A 14816-nucleotide genomic window follows, 5' to 3' on the forward strand; every position below is an offset into this window, starting at 1 on the left:
AAGAAAGCGCAAAGTCAGGTGGAAGAGGAGATAATTACCTTTCTAATATAATTATGGCTGGGCGGGTGAGCCTTTTATCTCAGTCCATGTACTTCTGGTGGTAATACAATAACAGGCGAGGATTAAAATTTACTACGTTATCACTCACCTGTGACGGCCAGAGACATTTTCTCCCCACAGCGGGGAGGAGTTTGTTAGAGGAGATTTCAGGTTAAACGTTTGGGGAAGAGGATGATTTTGAAAGGGGACGGAGCAGAGAGAGAAACCCTCTGAGCTGTTTAAGGGAGATGCACCATTCTGTGTGTGAGCTTGTGTTGGGAGATGATCCCGTCTGTGACCGAGGTGCCACGGTCTGATGTGAATTGAGCTGTGGGGCTGGAGCACAGAGGAGGTCCGGCCTGATTGCTGTGTGCTGTAAGCAATTTCCCCATTGAGGCTGTTGTGTGTCCCTGCCTGTCAGTGCTGTTCTTTGAGCAGTTCCTTCTGTGACTGCTGGAGGTGCAGGGATGGGAACGGCAGGTCCCCGCTGGGATGGGGCAGGGAGCCTGGGGAGGAGGCAAGCCCTGGTGGTGTTAGAGCAGCAAAGCAGAAGTCGGGGCTCTCTGTCCCCCCTCCCCAGCCAGGTGACAGCATCCACTTTAGCTATTAGGGAAATAGCCTGGGGTTATGGGTTTGGGTCTTAGCTGGTCTTTGTGGTGCTGTGTCAGGTGTGGGACTTCCCTGAGTCTTGATTTCCTAGCTGGTAAAACCAAGGGAATCTGTTTGTGCTGCAGGAAGAGCTAATCCCCCTCTACCCGTTAGCAGCACAGAAGTGCTTTTCCATTGCTGTCTTCCTCAGGCTTTTAAAAGGCAAGACTATATCCCTGGGACGTCCCTGGGGCACTGCGCTCTCCTCCCCACCCTGGTGCCATCTGCTCCAGGATGCCCCTTGGCTGATCCCATGCAAAGGGCTGATGCTATAAGACACAGGTCCTCAGTCCTGTCCCACAAGGACAGCCCCGTTGCTGTTTTACCCTGAGCAATGGCAATGCTCTCGCTGGCTGTCCCCTCCACCCTGCTCTCCCCGGCTGAGCACGGAGAAGGGAACAGTGGGTCTGGACAGCTGACGGGATCATCACTGAAAAGGTCAGAGTGGTTCCGTTTGCTGTTATCTTTCACAGAACATAAAAGAGGCATTAAAATTCTGCTGTCTGATTTGTGTAACAAGGGAGAAAATTGTAATGACAGGGAAGTAAAAAGGGGAAAACAGTCTTCGCTCCTGCGATTGGGTCAGGGAAATGGAAACGGTGCAAGTTTAACTCCTGTACTTAGCTGTGACTTCCAGGGCTTGATGCAGCTGCGTGTGCAGGTCCAGTCTCTCATTTCTGTGTAGAGGAGTTAAAAATCTTGCTTCAGGGACAATCACTAGTATAATGAATTTGGTGGTCTTGGCTTTCTCCTCGTTTTGGGTTCACCACCTTGGTCTTTGGCAGAGCTTGCACTCAGAATTCAGGAGGTGTTGGGGATGGGGAGACATCAATCCTGGCAGGTCAGTTTGACACGATTTAAGCTGGAATAACACGATGTAAGGATGAGTTGCTGGCTCAGGCAGAGGTGCTGAGGACTGGGACAGCAATGGCCAGAGTTGCATTCAGCATCACTTCTCAAAGGGGCGATAGGGCTGTGTGAAGCACGGTGGGACAGCACCGATGTGCTTTAACTGCGTGACCCACTGCCATGAAACAACTGCAGTGGAAGCAGTGACCAAACCATGGTTGATTTGGGCTTTGCAAGAGCTGCAGGAGATGTGATCAAAGGTTGTACGTCTCCACCCCCATGCTCAAATCACAGTGAAAAAGCTATTGCCAGTAGCGAGCAGATCTACCCAAGCGGAGCCCTGGTCTCCTTTCCAAAGCAAGATGCATAAATGGGAAGGGTGTAGCTGTGTTCCTCAGAGAGCTGCTTGCTGATTTCATCCGAGCATCTCCATTGTTGATTCTGGGAACTTCCAGCCTAAAATGCTCCTTTTCTTCTTTCTCTGAAGACGAGCAGGGCCTGAGATAAGTGCCAAATCCTGACTCTACCTCAGCCTGTAAATTTTGTCATCTGCAAAACCCAGCTGCAAACTTTATCAATCCAACTCCATCCTGTGCTCTTGGCAAAGCCATGCAATTGATGTTGCTTGGCATCCTCCAGCCTCCCTTTTTGCTCCCATCCTTTTCTCCCCCTCCCACAGCCTGACTTGTCCTTGTTTGCTGGAAACTTTGGAGGTCTGTGTCCTGCACAGCCCCAAGACATGTCCTTCAGGAGAAGGATGCATCTTGCCAAGCTTGCTTCTTCTGAGGTCGATCTTGCTTGACCCCAGCATTGCATTCACTCTCCACCTTCTCCTTGATCTGAGGGTGCAAAACCCACCTTGAACCTCTGCTCTTTCTCAGCAACCTGTATTTGAGTCTGAGCTTTCCTGCCCTCACCTCCATACCATGCCAGGCTACTGGGAATATGACAACAAAAGGAAAGGGGCAACATAAAACCATTGATTCTCCATGAGTTGCAAGGAACCAAAGGAGTTTTCTCGCCTGCCAAAAATGTGATCTACTGAAGGCTGCTGTGACAAGTAACACGCTTGTATAAATATCAAAGTGCAGTCAGTCATCTGAGCCACCAGCAGCTGAAGAGGTGAGTGGGTTGCCCTGAGAAATCCAGCTGGGAACAGTGGCTGTGCATGAGCGCTTCTGGCACATGGGGGGACCTGCTGCCACCAGCTTCCCTGGGGCCCACAAGCTCTGAAGGTGAACTGAACGTGGGGGAGATGCAGCCAAAGAACTGTCTCCATCTTATATGCTCAGACCCCACACCATATCCCGATGGGAAGGGGGTATGAACTAACTTGGGGCGAGGGCAACCTCCCTCCAGGTTTGAAGGATGGCTGCCCAGAAATCCAGACTTTTCCTGGATGAGAAATAGCAGAGGAAAAATTCTGGTTCCAAAAGTTTTTGTTTCAAAAGGTAGTTTCCCCTGGGAGATTTCAACCTGATTTTAAGTGAAAATGTCTGCTTTCAGCCAGCTTTACAATCTCATTGCAGTTAAAAACAACCAAATGAAAATAAAATTTGAAGTCATATTTGAAGTCAAAACGAAACCAAAATGTTTTGTTATTTCCCTCTGGAAAACTGAAACTGATATTTCCCTGCAAACAAACATTTTTGGTGGAAAAAAGGCATTCCTCAGCACAAAAAACTTCTTTGCTGAGTGCTTTTTCTAAGAACTAGCAATACTTCTTGATTTACTTGAGTTATTGCCACTAAGATGCCACCTATTTGCATTTTGCTGGGGCTGCTTTTAATGTAGCAGTTACACATTGCAGTGTTTTGTGCTTTCTTCTGCTGTTTCTCTTAATTGAGGTAGTGCTTAGAGCCCTGAAATGTGAAGGTGAGGCCATTCACTCTCCACCTCCTCCTTGATCTGAGGGTGCAAAACCCACCTTGAACCTCTGCTCTTTCTCAACAACCTGTATTTGAGTTTGATCTTTCCTGCCCTCACCTCCATACCTTGCCAGGCTACTGGGGAATATGACAACAAAAGGAAAGGGCCACCATAAATCTGTTGCTTCTCCAGTGCTGCAGAGCTGTTGGCAGTGCCTGGCCTGAGCTATGGACTAGTCCAGTGAAGCTGGGCAAAGCAGAATTGGAGCAGGAAGAAAGCAGAGCAAGTTGCTGAAGGCCCCAAAACAAGCTGGGGCGCTGATGGAAGGAGGACTTGAAGTTTTTTTGGTACTTCTCACTGCTGGTGTCTTCCCAGTGTCAGTGCCATGGGTGCACTTCATCCCCAGCCCTCTATCAGCATCCCGGTACCCTGCCTGGAGGTTTGATGCAGGAGTTACAAACGAAGTTGTTACCTGTGTGCTGTGGGAAGATGGACTGGGTGGTTGTGAGGATGGTGAGGGGGGGATGTAAAGCCCAGATCCCCCCCCAGTGCCACCACGCAGCAGCAGCCCAGGCCTGGGGCTGCCATGTACACCTCTGGAACTGCCGCCTACACATCTGGAGCTGCTTCCTCCTGCTGTTTCCAGGTCTACCAGAGGAAGGAATTGCTCAGGAAAGTGGAGGGCAGGGGATGACTAAGCAAACGTCAGAAACGCTTGCTCTGGAAACCACGCTGCGTCCTCCCCGCACCTTCCCTGCTTGGAGCTTAACGCTGTCTAGACGGTGGTCTGCTCTGTGCAAACTCTCAATTAACGTAATGCCCATAGACTGGAAAAGTGCTCAGGGGTCCTTCCCTGCCTCTGCGCTGGCGGGTGCGGCCCCAGAGCTGCCTTTCTGGGGCTTTTTTCTGCTTGGAGAGCAGTGAGTAGGGTGATTTAACGGAGAGGGATGTCATGGCCAGGAGAGCAACTGAATGGACAGAGACTAGAGCTGGGCACTACCAGCCCCATAAGATTTAAACCCAGTGAATGCGAAGCATCTCCTTCCTAAAAATCACAGCTTAAGCAAGAGAGATGTTATAAAGACCACACAGCAGCATGGAGTGAAACAGTGACTTGTCTTGTTCACTCAATTCAGCTAGTCAGATCTCAAAGCCACTCTTTCTACTCTTTGTTGAACTGGCTCATGCATTTTGGACACCAGAGATTGCCAGTGCTGCTTTTGGTTTCTTTTTCTCTGCTCGTGCTTTTCTCTGTTGGCTGTAGAGGTAAGCCTGAGATGATTTAGCTCCTAAGAAAACACTTAACTCTGGCACTGAAAAGCTAGGGGGAAATTCTGGACCATTTCACAGCAATAGGCTGCATCAACAAAAAGCATCTGATGCTGCTGGCTACATCCCAAAGCCCTTGGTGCTATATTCTTGTGTGCTGCCTTGTCAGAAAGCTGCTGTGGACCACGGGATACTTCTCGCCTTTCCTGCAGCTGTCTAAGAAATTCCCCGCAGATCTCTCTCCTGCCCCGTAATTCAAGTCTGTCTTCATGCCACAGGGAAAGCTTGCCGCAGCAAATCGTCGTCGCCATGAACATACAGTCTTCTCTGCTGGGTGCTGCTGTCTGCTTGTATTTCAGAGGGCTGCAGCACGCAGAGAAACTTGCCTGCCTGGTCAGTGGAGTGAAATGAAGCTCCGAAACCCAGGACTGATGCAAGCGCAGCCTCCCCTGGAAAACTGCAACCTCTGTCTCCGCTCTGCCGGCTTGTAACTGCCCGATGGGCCCAAAGGGACTGCTCTGGAAATTTGGAAAACACAAACATTTGCTGCTGTGCTGGGACCTGAGCTGTCAGGTTTCAGCCCAGAGCATATATTTTTTAATGGCTGGATTATACAGCCCAGAAATATTGAGCTTATGATGAAAATCCTGCCAGACTTTTATCTGCAGCAATTCCAGCGTCCTTAACAGCCCAGTGGAGAGCGAAAGCCTCCGTTATCTGAACTGCCAATTAATTTAAGCACATTCCCCTATCCTGTTATAAAGATGTCACTTCCCTGCACCGGTGACATTGCTCTGGCCTCTGAGGTCCCACAAGCTCTGCTCGGTGGGCCCACTTGCATTGATGATGAGTAGGCGTCTGTGTGGTCGTGTTGGTTTTGGGAAGGGAATTATCCTGCTGCGGTGGGTGAAAAGGGATGGGCAAAGTGGGGAAAGAGTGGGCAGCTGTAGCGTGGGGTGGAGGAGGAGGGAAGCGGGGCTGGCAAACCTGTGCTCAGAGAGACCATGATCATGGGCATGTTTTGTATTGGCGTTGAGGTGATCCTTGCAGTCATTAAACGTTGCCTCCTGAGCAACATGTTCTCTGAACATCTTGATTCCAGGCAGATGGGTACCTGGGTGCATCTAGTTAATTAGGTTTCAGAGGCAAGTAACAAGTTGTTGTTTCTCCAGTTCTTTTTATCCAAGGGCCTCGGTGTTTTTTGACTCCTGTGCAAAGCAGCTGAGCACTACTGCTCTCTTACGGATGCTTTCAGTCATGTCCTACAGAGGGTAATTTCAGTCAAACACCCTCCTCTTGCTGCACATCTGCCAGCCTGCTGCTGCTGCGCGGTCCTGTATGCAGCAGCTGGATCCTTATTTCCCCAGCTTTGCCAGAGAGGAGCTGGTGTGATAGCTCCGTTTGACTTGAACAGGGCAAAAACAAGGTTTAAAAAAAAGGGACTTGTTTGAACTGTTGAGTTGGTATGAGCTCAGTTTGAGTGGGGATGATCAGGTGAGTGACTTGCCAGCAGATGCGGGTGATGGTAACTTGAATGCTGTGGTTCTAGCAGTGCAAAGAGACTTTTTAATTAAGCCTTAAATTTTTTGGGAAGTCTTCTCTGGGATGGTCATCCACAGCAGGGCTTATGCACGGGCAGAGCACTGGTGGTGTGTGGTCATTGCTGACACGTGTTGTGTTGTGGTTGCACCATGCTGGGCAGGAACAGCTCTTGGAGGCTGCTGTGCTGCCAACGGTGCTCACCTGGGGCTGCTCTTAACCTTGGCAGCTGCAGAACTTGAGCTTTATCTATACAAAATAAGGAAAAGAGGGGATCTGTATGTCATATTCATGAAATACTGTCCCCAAGCACCAAGCATAGGAGCTCATATGGCTAAATTATCCTAAAAAACAGAAGGAGGGAAGTTACAATTTCAGTTTTCAGTATGAAAGGAATAAATTCTGACTTTCTCGTGTCCATGGCCCAGCTTGCAACAGGTTTAAAGCACGATACAGATGGCTGTGCAATTATTGCCAACATCTACTCATTATATTAGATAAGGGCCTCGGTTTATTTAGCAGAAGCAGATGGAGGGAATACACAATATTTTAGATATCTTGGCAAACTGTTTTTTCCTTAGGACAACATTGTATGTTTGCTGTGAAGCTCTGGCCAAAAAAAAAATATTCTAAGAAAGAGGAAGAATGATATCTTTTGGGAGTGACAACGAGGTGTGCATTAAAGAAGCGATATTATATCGCAAGTCTTATGATATCTGATGCCTTCTTTTAATCCCTGTGACAAGAGGAGAGTTTCAGCTTTTATTTGAAAGCGTATATTTTTTGTGGCTCGTAGACTAAAGCTTGAAAACGTGACCCCAGCTGCCTACAAAAGCTGAGGAATCACAAAACAATTAGAGACACCTAACATTATTTTTTGTTAAAATGGTCTCGTGACTTTTAATCCAGCCTTATCGATTTTGGGGCTGCCTACTTGTGTGACCGCTGGCAATACTGCATCTCTGAGCCAGGGGCACCTGCTGCAGGTGGAAAAACACTGGGGTTTGGGGTCCTTTGAGGAACATACGCATCTCTCTGCTTGCTCAGAGCATTAATACGCAAAACCTCCAGATATCCTGTAAGGACATTTGCCAGAGATGGATGAGGTACAATTTTCTTGTCTTGTTGAACTTGACTCCAACATTATCTAGCTTGATTCAAGCTGTTGTCTGGGAAGACAAAGGGTGGCAGGCGTAGGTGAGGGAGTCATCACTGTGCCTAAGGATGTAACAAGGTGGTGTAATGTGGTAGTTGCTTGGAGCCCATGGCCCTGAGAAGCAGTCAGAGCTATCCAACAGGCACCTGGGGAGTAACAACAAATCCAGTTTCTGCCCCAGACCCTCTGGTGTTTGGTATTGGCTCTCATCCATGGCTTAAGTAGTTAGCTGTGAACTAAATGCTCAATGTATCATCTGCTCGTAATGGTCTTACACTGGCAGTCATGAGCACAGTGCCAAAACCAGGTCATTAAATTAGCTAGCCCCAGGCATGCAGGGTGAAGAAGGCTGTGTTTCCCTGGCTGAACACCTTCCCAGCTGACAGAGGGGGCAGAGGAGTGAGGGTCTTCCCCTGCATGGAGGGACTGTGGCTGTTCGCTCACTGCAAGGAAGGCTGAGCTCTTACTCTGAACCATTTTGTCTTGTTTTGCTTTTTAAACACTCGTGTAATTTGATAGCGATGACATTTTCTGCTCAACTCATGGACAACTACTTCTGGGGACTGGCCAAATGCAGAGGGTGATGTGGTTCTGGTTCCAAATAACACCGACTTCGTCACCGCTCCCCGGGCAGTCTGGCACGGAGGCTCTCGTTTGGTGGGTACTATAGGGAAAGAGGGTTGAGATGTGCTTTTAGTGACTCAGACCTCTCAACTCCGTCAGTGTCCGTGCTGCCCTGCTAGCCCACCTGGCAGAAAAATACATCCCCCATCCACCTACCAGCTGTCCTGTGCCCTTTGCCCAGTTTCGAACTGCCGGCTAGTAGAGAGCAGAGTCACGCTCCTCTGGACAAGGAAATGTAGTGTCTAGTTTGGGTGACATTTTTCATGCACACAGGATTTGGGGGTTTGTATTTTTCAAGAAAACGGCAGCTTTAAATCAAGTCAAAAATATTTGCAGACTTGACAGGAATTGCTTTCACTAAAAAGGAAAACATTAAAAGCCAGAATACTTTATTTTAGAATATGACAAATGAAAACAATCCCAAATGATGTTTTGTTGTTCTCTCATTCCACCCCCCTAAAGCAAAAATACTTGAAATATTTTGCTGACCCTGACACTCCCCTCTCCTCTTTAAGAATCTTGTTTGCTACTGAGCTAAAACCCTCCGTAGCTTCCCCATACACAAGAGACCACGAGGTGGGGTGTGTGACACTAGCTGTCTCCGGGTAAGTGCTTTGGGCTCCCATCCTGCTCTCTGCATCTTCTGATGCAAGGAACAAAATTCTGGGATGCCCATTTCCAAGGACAGAAAGCAACCGTCTCTCCTTTATCATGGTAATGTAGTGAGGCTCAAGGTATGACCTACTTTCCAGCTACAACGAAGCGCAGGATGGTTTTAACTCCTCTGTGCTCAGTTTTCCCAGTGTGAGCTCACTAAAATGTTTTGGACATGTGCGTTTTCCTGCCAGCTGTCATTACTTATTGTGGATGAGCCTCCTTTTCTAGTCTGTGGTATGTTCATGTCTCTCTTGCTTAGAAGCATCAAGGACTTATTTGAGCAATTGCCTCATAATCAGAATATCTTCTTTCATCCTGGGCAGAAGCCAAGCCCTCAGCTCTCTGCACTTTGCAAAACCTCATTTGTTTTAGAATCATAGAATGTCCTGAGTTGGAAGGGACCCACTAGGATCATTGAGTCCAACTCCTGTCCCAGCATAGGACAACCCCAGAATTCACACCATGCGTCTGAGGGCATTGTCCAAATGCTTCCTGAATGCGGTCAGGCTTGGTGCCATGACTGCCTCCCTGTGGAGCCTGTTCCAGTGCTCCACCACCCTCTGGGTGAAGAAACCTTTTGTTTGAATGTTACACGCTGCTTGGCTGCTGTGTGTGTCCCTGTAACAGAGTGTGTGTCTACAGATGCTCTTCTCCCTGTCTTCTGCCTGGAGCCTGTCTCAGGAATCATAGTCAGGAAAGTAGGTTGCAGGTGGTTTCAGAGGGGGGTCCTGCTCTCATTTTGCTGTGTCTCCTCCCAGGACTCTGGAGCATTTCTGCCATGCAAAGGCGAGGAGAGAGTTCGTGTTCATATCTGGGCAGCTCTGTATGCCAAAGACTGGTGGGAAATGTAATGCTGGCTACAAAAGACTCAGAAGTGCACCCGTTTGGTGTGAGACCATGGAACGGAATGGCTGCTTGTGCCTCTGAAGCAGAGCAACCCCGTACTGTTGAATATTGTTATTTCCTCGGTGTATTTTATTTTGCCCTCTGTTCCCTTTATGTTATAGCTAAAGAGACGTTTATCCTTCACCACAGTGAGGCTGTTTTGATTAATACCATCAGTTTTGGGGCAAACATGTTTATCTGAGCAAGGGCATCAGCCTGAGTTGCTCTGAATAGGGTGGTGTTAAGGAAAGGGCTGGGACCTGGTACGTTGTGTTGTAGATGTGCTTTGAAGAGAAGGAGTAGGCTTAGATGTAATATGCAGGTATCTACTTGGATGCTTAGACTTGGCGTTGGTCATCCAAAGGAGAGGCAGAGAGCTGGCAAGCTGGGCCCTTTCATGCGGGAGGAACTGTGGGCAGCTGGTGGGGAAGTCACCAATGTGGAGTGACGGAGCCAACAGATGAGCCTGGTAATGCTGTAAATTAAACGGTGCAATTAACATGCCAGATCTACTTATCGGCTCAGACCTGGTGTCGACTCTGTGTCTTCGGTAGTCAAGATAAAGCTCACACACCGTGAAATCAAACTGAGTGCGAAGGGGCATCCTTCCATCTGCTCCAACCACCTCTTGCACGCAGATTTGTGCTGCATCTGGGAGGACCAGGGAGCAGCGGGACTGACAGCCATGTCGCTGCCGTCCGAACGCAAGCCAGGCTTGCTGCGCTGCACACAACGGCTGCCTGCATCTGAGGGGCTGGCTCGCGGGCAGCCCTTGGCTGGTTGCCTCCGCTGACCTGCCCTCAAGTCTCAGGCAAGGAAATCAGCCAGACCACGTAAGACTGAGCAATGTCTTCAGTGTGCACTTTGGAGTTAAGAAGGTTTGCCTTGCAGCTGAGATGCCTCTCAGCAGACAGACGCCCGCTGCTAACAGTCGCCGCATCCTTTTGCAGCTTTTAGTGTGTGCAACTGGTGCAGTTTCTCCCACAACGCTGCCAGGGTGCCTGCGTTAGGTGGGGTTGTATCTGTGGGTAAGAAGTGATGGTCGCTATGTCTTTTCATAAGAATGCTGCCGTACGGCTGGCTAGTTTTATCTTTTTTTTTGAGGGAAGCTGTCTGGTGGGTATTTAGTCTTTCTCCTAATCCTGCTGAAGAGATTGATTCAGTTCTTAGGAATGGGGGTTTGGGATAAGGTCTCTGAAAAAAAATCACTGTTTCCACTTACTTTCTAGGACTAGAGTTTATAATAAGTAGCAAGGTTACATTAAAAATGCCTACAATTTATGCCAGCGACTCCTCCTCTAGCAGAACCTGCCTTGGCACCAGTGTTGTCCAGTGGTGAGATCCCCTTGGAAGCGTTAATCGTTCTGTTATTCATCTTGCTGCTTTTTGCTGGAGCTGTATGTTATCTGCTCGCAAGCAGACGCGCTGAAGCTGCTGGACTTGCAACAGTTCCAGTTCCCTCCTGCACGTCTCAAGCTGCCTCCGTTGTGATTTATAGATAGTGATGCTGGGAGACCGGGCAGAAGACGCGCCCCGTCACCTGCAGATGTGTGTGTTTTGAGCGTGGCCTCACCAGCTGCTCGTTGCTGAGGCTGGACCCAAGGTGTGGTTGCTCCTATAAGCACAGACATGTATAGAAACCCCTGTATTTTTGATTGTATATTCTTGGCTCTTGCTCAGCACATCTCTTGTGTTTCTGTTCCTCCTCCTCTTCCTGTCTTGGGGGAGATGCAAGGCACCTCTGTCACCTGCTCCCCAAGAGATCATCTGGAAAAGCCGAAATAAATCCAATAAAAGGCCATTAAGGTAGGAGGAGGACAAGGTGGGAATGGTCCTGAGGAGCAGGGTTAGCTTTTCCCTGCTCCAGTCCTCAGGATTTAGAGATCTGGGGCTAAGCTTGAGGGAGTTTTGAAGCATTTTCTGTGATCAGGGCTTCGGTGAGGAGATTCATTATCAGGTAGCTCTGAAAAGTGCAGCATTGTACGGCAGCGTGTCTTGCTGAGCCAGTACACAGAAATCCTGAGCTCCAAGGTACTTTAAGAAATGGATTGGTAATTATTTATGTTAGCATAACGTTCAGGAAAGGAACTTTCCCTTCATTCTTTGCTTTCTTTTATACCCAAAGGAATAAGCTGCTTTTATAATTTATTCCAGGCTTTGCTGGAACAAAAGTTATCGAGCATTTATCACAAATTTGGCCTCTGTCTCTGGGAACAGATGTCAGTCAGAGCTTGGTAGCGGAGGTGGCGATACAGAAAGCAGCATTTAATCAAGTTATCATGAAAGTGAGGAACGACTGCAGCGGTCCTGAGCACTGCTGGGCTGGCAGGATGTGTTCCCAGATCCTCCAAAGCAGCGTATGAGCCAGAAAGGTTTGATGGCTGGCCATCCTGCTCGTAAAAAAGGCAAATTACACTGAGGAACTTATTTAATGAGATTTTGTTGCACTTAAACACTCGAAGCGCTATCCAAGACAACATCCTAAGCGTATCAGATCTCAGTGTTTCCGTACAACCCGTTAAGATGCAAAAAGGGCTGCAGATCAAGCCATTTATTCTTCTGTGTGAGGTTATTCCTAAAATCTTCTCTTTTGCTGTTTTTTTTTCCCCTTTCACAGCTGATCTCCTGTTCCGGCACTGGCTCGCCTGTCACCTCTGCTTTGTTCGCAGCTGATCGCTGTGCAGCCAGGGATGCTCGGGCAGGATTGTCAGGACATGCTCGTCAGCTGGCTCCTTTGATTCTCTATTTCTCTTACTTTTAATTTCCAATAAAAAGTTGGATAATTTCCAACTTGTTCTGGCCTAACTCACAGTGGCTTCTACGAGCTTTCAGCTGGAGTGGGGGGAAAAAGTAACCAGAAAGATGTCTTTTAGGCAAATGCCACAACGTTAATTAAGGCCTTTCCCTCACTGGGATGTTTTTCCATGCATGTCTGTGAACAGTTTAGGGGAATGGGCTGCTGAGCAGGTGTAAACTAGCTTTGGTTTAGTAGGGAGAAGAGGCACCATCTCCGCCCTGGCACAATTTCCCCTACGCCAAGCTGCTTTGCTGGGCTCCAGCTGCCAAAAGCTGTCGCTCGCCTCTTCCCTCGCAATGGCTGGGCACCAGCTTTTCTGCCAGTGGGTCCTTCGGAGCAGTCAGACCCCACGTGCCAGGGCTCCTGGGATGGATGCTGACCCCATAACGCTTCTAAAAGCCTCAGGGTCCTCTTTCCCCTGGTTCCACTGTTTGGCCAGCCTGCCTGGGGCCGCAGAGGCACGATTGTGAGCACACAGCGTGAGAAGGCTGCAACATCCAGCCCTTCTCGCTGCAGCTAGGGCAGGAAACGTGTTGGATGCCCCCCTGGGTTTTCTCATCACCTGCCTCATTCACCTGTAAAGCTTAAATGCGCCTTTTTAGATCTAGACCTACCACCTCATCCCCTTAGTCTTCTGTTTCTTCCACCAAAAGTGGCTTTGTTTAGGATGCAGCTGTACTTTTTTTTTTCTTCTCTCTAGGCAAAAGCTGGCCAGGCTTGTACTGTTTTTCAAGAGTGGCTGATTCATGGGGAGATGTGGCAGTGACAGCTCAGCTGTATGGGCATGGGTGGCTTGCATGATTTGACTGTGATTTGATACAATCCGTGGACCAGCTCTCCAGCTATGGGAGATGGTGGGCTGTAGGATGGCCTGTGTAGGTTAACTAGGGGATCACAGTGCCAGTGATGTGGGAATTAATGAATGATTAGGGGTTCTGACTGCAGGGAGGGGAGGGAGGTGTTGCCATAGTTTGAGTAGGCTGTTTTTAGCATCAAGCCTAATAGGAAGACAAGACTGGAATGAAGATCTCCAGCCACTGGAACATTTACTGGCACCGTGGGACTAATCGATGGTGTCCCCAAATCACTCCCATTTTCTCTTTGAATTTAGAAACAAAATGATAAGCATAACAAGCACCTCAGCTTGTACCAGGAACCGGGGCTTTGCCTGATGACAGCACAAATCCATCTTAGCTCACTGGAGACTAGTTGTGCCATTAGTAGCAACATCCAAGGTGGATGATTAAGATTATCTTTTTGACTTGAAGTGTGTGCTATTCCCAGACTGCAGAGGTTCATAAGTGAGCGATTAAGTTGTGAGAATGGAGGGAAGGGAGAAGAGGAATGAAATTGTTGGCATGGGTGCAGGAAATTAAATTACAAGTCTCTGCATGTGATGCTTCTTGGTTTAAACTGTCTCCTGTTGCTTATGCTCAAACTACATCGATAGAGCTGATGTAATGTGAATTTTCTGGTCATGAAAATGTAGGAACAGGTGTCCTATAGAATAGATACTCTGCTCCTCAGGTCCTGGCTTGCTACTGCCTCTCTTGCCATCCAACATCTCAGCAGGCTTTTTTCCTGATCTCCAGCACCTCCTGCTGATGGAGTCTGGCCCCTTCCGCACAGCAATGCTGATCCTGCTCTGCCCTGGCCCATGCTTGGCAGCAGTGCTAAGTCAGTCAGTAAGTCAAGGAGAGGGTTTTTATCTGAGAGTAGCTGTGCTGTGAGTGCTGCCTCCACAGCCATGCCCTCCGCTGCTGAGTTTGCCAGACATCCTGCATAATACATATTACATAGTAAAACTCTATGTCTCATTTTGAAAAACTGCTTTTTCTTGTATCTTTTTATGGTAGCTGGCCACTCTGCTGAATGCTCAGCAGCCTGTTATCAGGAACCAAGAAAATTGTGGGTGCGGACTGTGGGTTCTCTGCACCTCTCCGAGCATCTCTGTGCTCCTGCGTGGGACACTTGCTGTGTCTGGGTGCTTAATCCCCAAGGGACTGCCTGGGATTCATTGCCCAAGTCTGGTAGTCTCCTCCAGCTCTTCCCGTGGCCTGTGGCAGCTCTGGAATCCCACTTTTCAGCCAGGCTGGCAAGTCTCTTGCTGCTGGAGCTCTTGGGGAAGGGTTGGCAGAGTGTCAGATTATGGTCAAGGTTGGGTCCCCATGGGCAGTGCTTTTGGCGGTTGTGGTTAACAAAGTGGTGGCATCTTGTACCTTTGGTACCAGGTGGTTGGGGGCTTGCAGACCTCACTGGTGGGCTGGTTGCTCAGTCACCTCTGCCTTGGTAGAACAGCCTGGGGACAAACCCAGCGAGAACTAATGGCAATCGCTTGTGATCACTTTAGATGGTGCAGTCAATGGGGAGCTGGTGAGAGGGTTTTTGCTATGACCCAGCTGTATGGCTGGCTGGTGTTAGGGGACTCCTGTCTCAAATCAAGAATATTTTTGTTGAAGCATCACAGGAAGTGCTGCAGTAATT

The 14816-nt window shown here is 48.7% G+C and overlaps 1 protein-coding gene across 1 annotated transcript in view; it reads left to right on the forward strand.

The window, feature by feature from the left end:
• Positions 1-14816, forward strand: part of CACNA1B (calcium voltage-gated channel subunit alpha1 B) — a 285302-nt gene that overhangs the window by 85209 nt on the left and 185277 nt on the right. The window lies entirely within an intron of this gene.

Source organism: Nyctibius grandis, chromosome 16 (genome assembly GCF_013368605.1).
Source record: "Nyctibius grandis isolate bNycGra1 chromosome 16, bNycGra1.pri, whole genome shotgun sequence".
NCBI classification, from domain to species: Eukaryota; Metazoa; Chordata; class Aves; order Nyctibiiformes; family Nyctibiidae; genus Nyctibius; species Nyctibius grandis.